This window comes from Melanotaenia boesemani, chromosome 22 (genome assembly GCF_017639745.1).
Source record: "Melanotaenia boesemani isolate fMelBoe1 chromosome 22, fMelBoe1.pri, whole genome shotgun sequence".
Classification (NCBI taxonomy): Eukaryota; Metazoa; Chordata; class Actinopteri; order Atheriniformes; family Melanotaeniidae; genus Melanotaenia; species Melanotaenia boesemani.
The window spans coordinates 27,994,930-28,007,421 of NC_055703.1; the positions used below are offsets into that span (position 1 = coordinate 27,994,930).

At 44.2% G+C, this 12,492-nt stretch overlaps 1 protein-coding gene across 2 annotated transcripts in view; it reads left to right on the plus strand.

The window, feature by feature from the left end:
• Positions 1 to 9,644: 9,644 nt before the first annotated feature.
• Positions 9,645 to 12,492, plus strand: part of LOC121634091 (filamin-A-interacting protein 1) — a 45,051-nt gene continuing 42,203 nt past the window's right edge. For both annotated transcript variants that reach the window (XM_041976529.1, XM_041976530.1), the window contains exon 1: positions 9,645 to 9,908. The gene's annotated coding sequence lies outside the window, so the exon portion shown is untranslated. The remainder of the gene's footprint in view (positions 9,909 to 12,492) is intronic.

Sequence of the window (12,492 nt, forward strand, 5' to 3'; positions counted from 1 at the left end):
GTAATTATACAGTAATTATACAGGAAGATTATACAATAATTATACAGTAATTATACAGGAAGATTATACAATAATTATACAGTAATTATACAGGGAGATTATACAATAATTATACAGTAATTATACAGGGAGATTATACAATAATTATACAGTAATTATACAGTAATTACACAGGGAGATTATACAATAATTATACAGTAACTATACAGGAAGATTATACAATAATTATACAGTAATTATACAGTAATTACACAGGGAGATTATACAATAATTATACAGTAAATATACAGTAATTATACAGGAAGATTATACAATAATTATACAGTAACTATACAGGAAGATTATACAATAATTATACAGTAATTATACAGGGAGATATGTTGTTTCCGCTATTTTTTGTTTGTTGCAGTTATTTATGTGAATGAAAGGTACAAATTCTTTTTACATTAATATGCTATACCCTGCCGAGTGACCGGTTGACCCCGCCGAATGACCGGTTGACCCCGCCGAATGACCGGTTTACCCTGACGAGTGACCGGTTGACCCTGCAAAGTGACCGGTTGACCCCACCGAATGACCGATTTACCCTGCCGAGCGACCGGTTGACCCCGCTGAGTGACCGGTTGAACCTGCCGAGTGACCAGTTGACCCCGCCGAGTGACCGGTTCACCCAGCTGAGTGACTGGTCTACCCTCCTAGAGCTGGGTATCATTCAAAAGTTTTTGACACTGGTACCAATACCAATACCTTCACTTCAATACCGGTTCCTTAACAATACTTTTTTCAATACCAATTTTAACTAAAAGATAATTATATTACAAATTATCAACAAATGTTTAGTTTTATTTTTCAGCTTTGGCATTCTTCCACTTAAAGCAGTTTTCTAACATAAATGTAAATAACATCATTTTCAGTGCAAAAGAACAATTGGAAGCAAGTGACAGCTCAGTGTCAACATACACATTGATTAGCTAGACTACAGCCTTTTGAGCACATTAGCTCACATAGATAATGGAGTATGGAAACATCAGCGTCCGTCCTTATTTACAATACCTGTCCTTCTCCTTATAACCGAGGGTCCATGGAGGCTGCCTGGATAGCAGGGAACTGTTCCAGAAATCGCTCCACTATCAAGAACAGGCTGTTCCCCCTGTTCTTCACATCCAGAATGACGGCATGTTCTGGAAGAAATAGAGAGAGTGTGTGTGGTTATCAGATTGGTTGTGTATTTGTAGTAGTTGTTCAATAACTGGTCTAGTCATGATTTTGTTTTAAGTTTAGTCTATTTTGATTTCAACTTAGCGAGAAGATGCTGCTTCTCTTTTAGGACAGGTTTAGCCAAGCTACACCCAGGCTACACCTCTTTAACCCCACCACCATTGCTGTGATTCTTCCTGCCCACCTTGATACTGCAGGTATAGTGTATAGCTTTTGAGCAGCAATGTTGAGAGTATGAGCAAAGCAGGCGGTTTTTCTAATACTCATTTTTTTCACTGCTACATCCATATTAGCTGCATGGTCTACAGTGATGGCAACAACTTTTTCCTTTATATTGAATTAATCCAGAATATCCCCTATCCCTTCAGCTATTACAGGCCCTGTCTGTGATGTGTAGACTGCCCGGGTATGCAGGATTTCCTCCTTCATGGCACCCTCTCTCACATAGTGGGCTGAAACAGTCAGGTAGAGGTCCTGTGCCACGCTAGTCCACCCATCCACAGTCACAGCCACATCCCTGACATCTTGCAATTCTGGCTTGACATTTCCCTTCTCTACTGCCTCCAGTGCAGGTATGAGTGTATTTGACAGCATGTCTCTGCTGGGGGACTGATATCTGGTGTTTAGGACTCTTATTATTTCCCTAATTGACAATAGAACACAAAACATCAAGAATAGTATGGCTGTATTATTATTGCTTACTGTAAAAGTCAAAATCTTTATCTAAGATGAGAGATAATCTAGGCTAAACTGGTCAACAATATCTTTCAAGGCTTACTTACCTCCACCATGGAGCCTCCATTGTGGAAAAGGGCAGCAAACCTTTAACAACAAAGTTTGTGATTGCCCTGTGGCACTCGTCTTGTTTTTCCTTTGACATTTTTCCTTTTTCTGCCAGTGTGAAAGAATTCACGTTGACTGGCCTTGTCCTCCTCACATCAGGGTGGACAGCATCAGAAGCTACTGTGAGAAGATAAACATATTAATGACGATAAATGAGCTCTTTAACCAGCCGACCCAATAGATCACCACATTTAAACAAGCTAATCTCACTTACTGTCATTTATTTGTTAGCTTTCATTTTAACTAGCTGTATAGCCGTAAACTAAAGCTACAGTATCGTGAACGTTATATGGATCACGTTTTGCTGGATGTAAACTGAGCTGTTGAAATCCCAGAAAGAGTGCCGTCCTCAGTACGTTCGGATGAAACGGGTGCAGGAGGAGGCCGCTCAGGCTCTGCAGCATCCACAGGCGGGCTTGAATGCTGCGAGGACGACGGATGCAGGTCGCTCTTCTTACAGTCAAACACAGAGCAACTTTCTGCTCTTAAACTGATTCCGTGCACGTTCAGATGCTTCATCAAATTGGTGGTGTTGCCGGACGTTGTGCACAATTGGCATCAATCTTGCTGAAATGGAGCCACACTTTCGACCTCTGAGGCATTTTTTAGCTTTTTGTGGCACAACACAGGTACATGCAAACCCTGTTTGTGGGAGTAACCACATAATCATTTCTCCTGTAAGCCTCATCCACGTGTAACGTTGCAGCCAATCACCAGCAGCATTATCAGCTCTTGATTGCATGATTAACCCTTAAGGCACCGAAACCTGCCACCAAAAGACAAGTCATGTTCTGATACTGGGTAATATCGAAGCATTTCGGTCGGTGCCATAAAAGAACCGAAGTTCGGTAACCAGCCCTAGACCCAGCCGAGTGACCGGTTTACCGGTTGACCCAGCTGAGTGAGTGATCCTGGTCCTCAGGACCCTCTGCCCTGCATGTTTTAGAGGTAACTCTACTTTAACACACCTCAGCTAAATGAATGGCTCATTAACAGACGGCAGAGAACTTGATGATGAAGTTTATTGCTGTGAATCAGGTGCGTTGGAGTAGGAAACATCATAGGCTCAATCCCAAACCGCCTCACACACTAACCCTCTGTTTGCGCATTATTACAGAGGCTCCGCCATATTAACCACGTAGTGTGGAGGGCGAGCAGACCGTTCAGCCCTCAGATAGTGAGTCTGTAAGAACAAGCTAGAAAATTAGAAAAACATCATTGGTCATTGAAGATTAAGCTGAAGGATTCAAGTGAACTCAGTCCGGACTCCAGGTCACTTTGTTGCTCAGATTGCACAAGAGCGACAGTCAAACCACAAGGGTAAAGCTTTCCAGCTCTTTGAACATATGAGGATTCATACTTGTAAAGATGGCTAGTTTTTATTTACAGATCAGTGGTGAGTTGGGAAATTGCAACCAGTTATGAACCTGAAAGCTCAGACATGCACTGACTTTAAAGATTGTAGATGTTTATTAAAGACCATCACCATAATGGAGAAGAGGTAAAAAGGCTGCAGACAGCAGATACTTCCTCACACCAACATAGAAACAGGCAAGGTAAGGTTTTTTCTTCAGCATATTTCATGTACAAGACAGTTCAAAGTGCTTTACATAAAACATTAAAAGCATTACAGATGGTGTAAAGAAAGCATTAACAAGTAAAAATCACAATAAAATAATAAAATCATAAATGAAAATTTTTAAAAGCAAGATAAGTTAGAAGTTACCGTGCAGATTTCATGCAACAAACTGGTCTTACCAGAACCAGCAGGCCACAGACGGAGAGATCATACGGCTTAAAGGGGCCCTATTATGGTATGTGGCCTTTCTGAGCCTTCTACAGCTGAATCCTCATCAAACAAGTGAGTGGCGCCGTTTTTTATCACATAAATGCATGTTTGACTTTTACAGTGTGTCTCTACATTCAGTTTCAATGGCGCAGAAAACAACAGGTTTTAGTTTTTTCTGCTTCAGTTCAGTTCAGTTTATTTTAGACCGGTCACTTCTTTACCAGTCAACAAACATAGCCATCTAGCAGTTTATTTATACCTATTGACATGTCCGAAAAGGGGTAGGAAGAAGTAAAACTTATTTACTCCCTTCACCCAAAATTAATAGTTACCCTATACAATCACCCTGCATCCCTACTCATGTTTTTAGAAGGGAGAAATTATATTTGTGTACATATATTCATAAATACTAACCACACATACGTGTACATATTCATAAGTTCACATACAAATATCCCTCCCCACCATCCTACCAGATATACATAGTCATTCCTTTGTCCACATACACATATCTATATCAACATACATTCACACATGCCCCCATACATACCCAAACATCCCTTAACATACATACACCTACATGCATATACATACCTACACAGTTACATCAATCATATTTATGAATATATACATACATACCCATACACATAAGTACATCCATACTTCCACACAATACATACATCCACACTGCATCATATCAAGAAAAATATAGTCTTATTATAGGCATTTCCCACCCAAAACACAATTACCCAGAATGCCACATCAAGACCCAAACCCAATAACTCCAAAACACCCATGCCGCCGTGGCGTGTCCTTATATATACACACATCCAAATTTTTACAATCATATCCCTTATTTCTTCTGTATATCTGTCAATTTATACCATCTAAATGACTTCAGTTAACTTTAACAGGCTTTAGCTGAAAGGATCTGTTCCTACAAGTGAGGACCACGTTTCCGATCCTGAGTCACAAGCTGGAAGTGAAACCGAATAAGTTGTGTGTTTTGTTTTGAGAGTGTGTGAGCAATGGTCCAACTAAAGGAATTAACCCACACTTACTTTACCTGATTGCTACCGGCAGGTAACACACCTGTAATGATGACCAGAAAGTTAGCAAACTTAGCGAGGTAGTAACCAGGCTAAAAACACCCAGCTGTGGGTTGCTGAGTTGCTGTGGGTTACTGAGTTACTGCGGGTTACTGAGTTACTGCTGGTTACTGAGCTGCTGCTGGTTACTGAGTTACTGCGGGTTACTGAGTTACTGGGAGTTACTGAGTTACTGCAGGTTGCTGAGCTGCTGTGGGTTACTGAGTTACTGCTGGTTACTGAGTTACTGCGGGTTACTGAGTTACTGCAGGTTACTGAGTTACTGCTGGTTACTGAGCTGCTGCTGGTTACTGAGTTACTGCGGGTTACTGAGTTACTGGGAGTTACTGAGTTACTGCAGGTTGCTGAGCTGCTGTGGGTTACTGAGTTGCTGCGGGTTACTGAGTTACTGGGGGTTACTGAGTTACTGCGGGTTGCTGAGTTACTGCTGGTTACTGAGTTACTGCGGGTTACTGAGTTACTGCAGGTTACTGAGTTACTGCGGGTTGCTGAGTTACTGCTGGTTACTGAGTTACTGAGTTACTGCGGGTTGCTGAGTTACTGCTGGTTACTGAGTTACTGCGGGTTACTGAGTTACTGCGGTTTACTGAGTTACTGCGGGTTACTGAGCTGCTGCGGGTTACTGAGCTGCTGTGGGTTAATGAGTTGCTGCGGGTTGCTGAGTTACTGGGGGTTACTGAGTTACTGCGGGTTGCTGAGTTACTGCGGGTTACTGAGTTACTGCGGGTTACTGAGTTACTGCTTTTTACTGAGTTACTGCGGGTTACTGAGTTACTGCGGGTTGCTGAGTTACTGCAGGTTACTGAGTTACTGGGGGTTGCTGAGTTACTGCGGGTTACTGAGTCACTGGGGGTTACTGAGTTACTGCGGGTTACTGAGTCACTGGGTTTTACTGAGTTACTGGAGGTTACTGAGTTACTGCGGGTTACTGAGTTACTGCGGGTTACTGAGTTACTGCTGGTTGCTGAGTTACTGCGGGTTGCTGAGTTACTGGGGGTTACTGAGTTACTGCGGGTTGCTGAGTTACTGCGGGTTACTGAGCTGCTGCGGGTTACTGAGCTGCTGTGGGTTAATGAGTTGCTGCGGGTTGCTGAGTTACTGGGGGTTACTGAGTTACTGCGGGTTGCTGAGTTACTGCAGGTTACTGGGGGTTGCTGAGTTACTGGAGGTTACTGAGTTACTGCGGGTTACTGAGCTGCTGCGGGTTAATGAGTTGCTGCGGGTTGCTGAGTTACTGGGGGTTACTGAGTTATTGCGGGTTACTGAGCTGCTGTGGGTTAATGAGTTGCTGCGGGTTGCTGAGTTACTGGGGGTTACTGAGTTACTGCGGGTTACTGAGCTGCTGTGGGTTAATGAGTTGCTGCGGGTTGCTGAGTTACTGGGGGTTACTGAGTTACTGCGGGTTGCTGAGTTACTGCAGGTTCCTGGGTTACTGGGGGTTACTGAGCTGCTGTGGGTTAATGAGTTGCTGCGGGTTGCTGAGTTACTGGGGGTTACTGAGTTACTGCGGGTTGCTGAGTTACTGCAGGTTACTGAGTCCTGGGGGTTACTGAGTTACTGCGGGTTGCTGAGTTACTGCGGGTTACTGAGTTACTGCGGGTTACTGAGCTGCTGTGGGTTAATGAGTTGCTGCGGGTTGCTGAGTTACTGGGGGTTACTGAGTTACTGCGGGTTGCTGAGTTACTGCAGGTTACTGAGTTACTGCGGGTTACTGAGCTGCTGTGGGTTAATGAGTTGCTGCGGGTTGCTGAGTTACTGGGGGTTACTGAGTTACTGCGGTTTACTGAGCTGCTGTGGGTTAATGAGTTGCTGCGGGTTACTGAGTTACTGCGGGTTACTGAGTTACTGCTTTTTACTGAGTTACTGCGGGTTGCTGAGTTACTGCGGGTTACTGAGTTACTGCGGGTTGCTGAGTTACTGCGGGTTACTTAGTTACTGGGGGTTGCTGAGTTACTGCGGGTTACTGAGTCACTGGGGGTTACTGAGTTACTGCTGGTTACTGAGGTACTGGGTTTTACTGAGTTACTGCGGGTTACTGAGTTACTGCAGGTTACTGAGTTACTGCTGGTTGCTGAGTTACTGCGGGTTACTGAGTTACTGCAGGTTACTGAGCTACTGCGGGTTGCTGAGTTACTGGGGGTTACTGAGTTACTGCGGGTTACTGAGCTGCTGTGGGTTACTGAGTTGCTCCGGGTTACTGAGTTACTGGGGGTTACTGAGTTACTGCGGGTTGCTGAGTTACTGCTGGTTACTGAGTTACTGCGGGTTACTGAGTTACTGCGGGTTGCTGAGTTACTGGGGGTTACTGAGTTACTGCGGGTTGCTGAGTTACTGCGGTTTACTGAGTTACTGCGGGTTACTGAGCTGCTGTGGGTTACTGAGTTGCTCCGGGTTGCTGAGTTACTGGGGGTTACTGAGTTACTGCGGGTTGCTGAGTTACTGCTGGTTACTGAGTTACTGCGGGTTACTGAGCTGCTGTGGGTTAATGAGTTGCTGCGGGTTGCTGAGTTACTGGGGGTTACTGAGTTACTGCGGTTTACTGAGCTGCTGTGGGTTAATGAGTTGCTGCGGGTTACTGAGTTACTGCGGGTTACTGAGTTACTGCTTTTTACTGAGTTACTGCGGGTTGCTGAGTTACTGCGGGTTGCTGAGTTACTGCGGGTTACTTAGTTACTGGGGGTTGCTGAGTTACTGCGGGTTACTGAGTCACTGGGGGTTACTGAGTTACTGCTGGTTACTGAGGTACTGGGTTTTACTGAGTTACTGCGGGTTACTGAGTTACTGCAGGTTACTGAGTTACTGCTGGTTGCTGAGTTACTGCGGGTTACTGAGTTACTGCAGGTTACTGAGCTACTGCGGGTTACTGAGTTACTGGGGGTTACTGAGTTACTGCGGGTTACTGAGCTGCTGTGGGTTACTGAGTTGCTCCGGGTTACTGAGTTACTGGGGGTTACTGAGTTACTGCGGGTTGCTGAGTTACTGCTGGTTACTGAGTTACTGCGGGTTACTGAGTTACTGCGGGTTGCTGAGTTACTGGGGGTTACTGAGTTACTGCGGGTTGCTGAGTTACTGCGGTTTACTGAGTTACTGCGGGTTACTGAGCTGCTGTGGGTTACTGAGTTGCTCCGGGTTGCTGAGTTACTGGGGGTTACTGAGTTACTGCGGGTTGCTGAGTTACTGCTGGTTACTGAGTTACTGCGGGTTACTGAGTTACTGCAGGTTACTGAGTTACTGCGGGTTGCTGAGTTACTGGGGGTTACTGAGTTACGGCGGGTTGCTGAGTTACTGCGGTTTACTGAGTTACTGCGGTTTACTGAGCTGCTGTGGGTTGCTGAGTTGCTGCGGGTTGCTGAGTTACTGGGGGTTACTGAGTTACTGCGGGTTACTGAGTTACTGCGGGTTACTGAGCTGCTGCGGGTTGCTGAGTTACTGCGGGTTACTGAGTTACTGCGGGTTACTGAGTTACTGCGGGTTACTGAGTTGCTGCGGGTTGCTGAGTTACTGCGGGTTACTGAGTTACTGCGGGTTGCTGAGTTACTGCGGGTTACTGAGTTACTGCGGTTTACTGAGTTACTGCGGGTTGCTGAGTTACTGCGGGTTACTGAGTTACTGTGGTTTACTGAGTTACTGCGGGTCACTGAGTTGCTGCGGGTTACTGAGCTGCTGCGGGTTACTGAGTTGCTGCGGGTTGCTGAGTTACTGCGGGTTACTGAGTTACTGTGGGTTACTGAGCTGCTGCGGGTTGCTGAGTTACTGGGGGTTACTGAGTTGCTGCGGGTTACTGAGTTAATGCAGGTTACTGAGTTAATGCAGGTTACTGAGCTGCTGCGGGTCACAAATTGTGTTTTGCTAAATTTAGCTGCCCGACCGCTGAACTCACCCACCATATATCTGGGCACCCACCTGGTGACCCAGCACACCTAGTCCCCCCAACTTTTCCTATCCCACCCTTCTGCCCCATTCTTAGTCATCCCCACCCAGCCATCCCATATACAACCCCCCTCCACTTTCCAGTCACCCCCAACCCACCCCTACCTAACCCGCACCCTGCCTACCATGCCCAATCCAAATTCCCCTTCTATATCCAGTCCCATCACTCGCTTAGCCCATTTGGTCGAGCCCCAGGCCCCAGAATACCAACCAGACTCCAGGGCGTGCACCAACCCTCCTTGTAGTATCCCAAGACTTTGCCTTGAGGCACGCCTTTGGAAAATTCAAGAAAAGGCAAAATAGATCCATCAGCCTGAACACTTTGTGTTCTGTTGAACAGATGGTTACCAAACCAGGATAGTTCTTGTTTTGAAACGTTGATACTGTGGAGTAAACTCGACAAGCTTTAGTCAACATGTGTCACAAGCCCTTGACAGATGAAGAAACAGGGCAGCGCAACATTGTTGCTTTAATTATGTTACTTGCCACTCTAAGGGCAACGGGAAAACTTTCATTTTTAGGTTTTACCACCTCACAGTGATTTTAAATCTCATGAAATCAGCAGTTTATTACTGAGCTGAGCCAAAGCCCTGTCTGTGAGTTGCAGGAGGAGGAGGAGGAGGAGGAGGAGTGGTCAGCCTTCTGGAGCGCCGATGGTTCAGCTGTCAGTCAGACGAGCTGCCCGCTCAGACTGAGCGCACAGGTTAAATATAGAGCTGAGTCTCACCCCGATGACCAGCAACAAACAGGCTGAAACAGAGGCTGGACATCCTGAAGCTCAGTGAGGACCAGAGTTTCATTTCAGCTGTAAGAAACTGGTTTATCCTCATCTTCCTCACTCTGCTCTCGTCACTCCGCAGACTTTGTGAAAGGACAAACTGTGAAGAAAGCTGTACGTCGCACTGCTGGTGCTTCTTGAACTTTAGCAGAGACAAAGACGTGAAGGCTAAATTAAAGACAAAGTCGAGATGTTGTGAAAGCGAAGAACTGAAGCCAGTGTTGGACTAAACAACTGAGAGGTGAGTGAGTTTAAAGTCATCAATAGAAAGACTAAATATGTTGTCATGACGATTAAATATTATAGACTAAAAACAAAACATAGTTTTGTCTCATATTCTGTGTATGAACTTAAACTGGATCAAAGGACAAAAATCTTCTAACATCAGCTGAAGCCCATTTGAACAAAATGCTTTCATACAGACATAAAAGTGGACAAAACACTTTAGAAACAACATAAGAACATAAGAGTTCAGCATTAATTCAGTTAGCTTTGATTTATCCAAAAATGACAAATACAAATAAAAAACCACAAATTCATGTATTAATCAAGATGTATAGACATTTATTTATTTGTTTATTTTCGGGTCTTTATTTGATGCACTCAAAGTATTTCTAAAGGCAAAGAAAGACAGAAAAGTTGTCCAGGTAAATGCTTCAGGAAGATTCTACTAATCTACAGATGACTGGTGAGGGTGTCAGGATTAGGTATAAAAGGAACCTTCACCAAAGTCTTAGTCTTTATAAGCTAGAATGGGTCGTGGCTCATCACTCACACTGCTCTCACACTGACACGGTTCTGGTTCTGGCTCCCTTCTCCGGTCTCAGAACATCGGTGCTTTCTGCTGAACCGGCCCACGTTCACACCAGTTTAACCAGTTTAACCAGAACCAAAGAGGTTGGACTTTGCTACGTGGAAGTAAACATGAACATCTTGGAGATTTGGTTGATAGTCATCAGACTCCATTATAACCTTTTTATAATGGATTAGAGTTTTACTCTAACTAAATGATTCCAGTGTTTCACCAACCTCAGTTTGTCTGTCTGAACTTTATTTTCAACGGGCGGTCTGCAGTCAGCCATCTTCTTCTGTGGAAGACCAGGGAGGGCAAGGAGGTACTCTGTTGGCTTCTTCTTCTGTGGTGGCTGTCCAGCAGATAGAAAGATGAACGTGTAACACCACCTCATCTTTTGTCCAAGTCTTTACAGTTACCAGTATTCCTTCTTCACTTTCTGAAGCTCATTGATTCTTTGGTCCGGGGTTCTTTTTTACCAAACTTTATTGAAATAGCGTGCAGTACAGCACTGTGTGAACATTACCAGCCAGCATATCAGTGTGACTTATCGATATCCAGGAAGTGTTGTCCACTGACCATTGTACATGTCAGCATGAGGATAAAATAAGTTTTGTTTTTTCAGTTTGTTAGTTTTTATGATAAAAGGGAAAAAATATAAACCTGTTCTAGAGAAAAGGGAACCTTAGATTACTGCTGTTGGGATCTGTTTGAACATAAAATAATTAAATGAAACAATATAATGTAATTATAGAAAATGAACTTGATCTTCTAGAGGGTGACGTAGTTGATGTTGGGGGGTTGGGGCGCCCCCCGTAATGGTGGGGAAACGCTGGTTTTTATTAAGTTTCTGAGAGCAGGTTCCTAGTTCAGAATAAAGTTTGTTGATAGAGAAAAATCACATGAGGATAAATTTAGCAGAGTTTACGTAAATCCTACTGGTGTCTTTTTATGCCGATGATGTTAAATTCATCATTTACAGAGTTTTAGAGGAGATTTAAAAACATTGACATATATATGGTGTATCGTGAGAAGGCAAAAGAAATATCAGGACAGCAGTTATAGGCTGTATCGCCCAGGCCTACTACCACCTGTCAACTACTTTATTAGCAAGGAGAGCTCCACTGATCTGTATCTCAGAACTGGTTTATAATTTCTCTCCCTACATTCATGGCCCCTAAATGGTCAGACCCGCGTCTCCAACAACTGCACAGCACAGTGATTTAGAGAAGATGTCTCCTTGTTTTCGTGATGGTGACATGGGTCCAGTCCCGTCCAGCATGGTGGCGGCAGAATGATGGTCTGGTTGCTGTGTCGTGCCGAACAAATTTGTTTTGCCAAAAGGAGCTTTATGGGTATAAGGCTCCTCTTGATAATCTAATTATTTATTTATTTATGTATTTATTTATTTTGATATATTGTTTTATCTTTTTTATTTGGTTTTATTTTAGACAACTTTCCAGCAGATAGAAGCAACAAGCTTCAGTCCAACCTAAGAGCAGACAAGCAGCTGCTACACCTGTACAGAAACACAACAGAGAATTTCCTTCAGCTGTTACAGGTAAACTAAGCAGACAATCATCAGGAGTTCCTAAAAATAACCAAGACAACAACAACAACATGTATCACAACAACAACCAAAGAACCAGAAACACACACACCTGAACCAAAGCATCTCTTAGTGTATAAACACCTGTGTCAGCATGCAGACCACGAACTTTAATCCACATTCATACACCAGCGATGCAGGAGTTTGAAGTGGCTTGACATCGAACCACCAACCTTCCAACTGCAACGGAGGAGTTTCCCTTTATTTGGCTGCTCTCGTGTCCATGCTGGGTTCTGCCTCACATTATACTTCATCTTTACACATGTTCATCCCTCCTGCTGGGACAGATGGAGGGATGAACAGGTGAAATGGAGGGAAAATAGCTCAGAAAGTTTGATGTCGTGTTGTGGACAACACCCTAGTTGTTGTAAAACGTGTGGTGTGGTCCTGTTTTTGTTCCCAGCAGACTTCACCCCTGCGCTG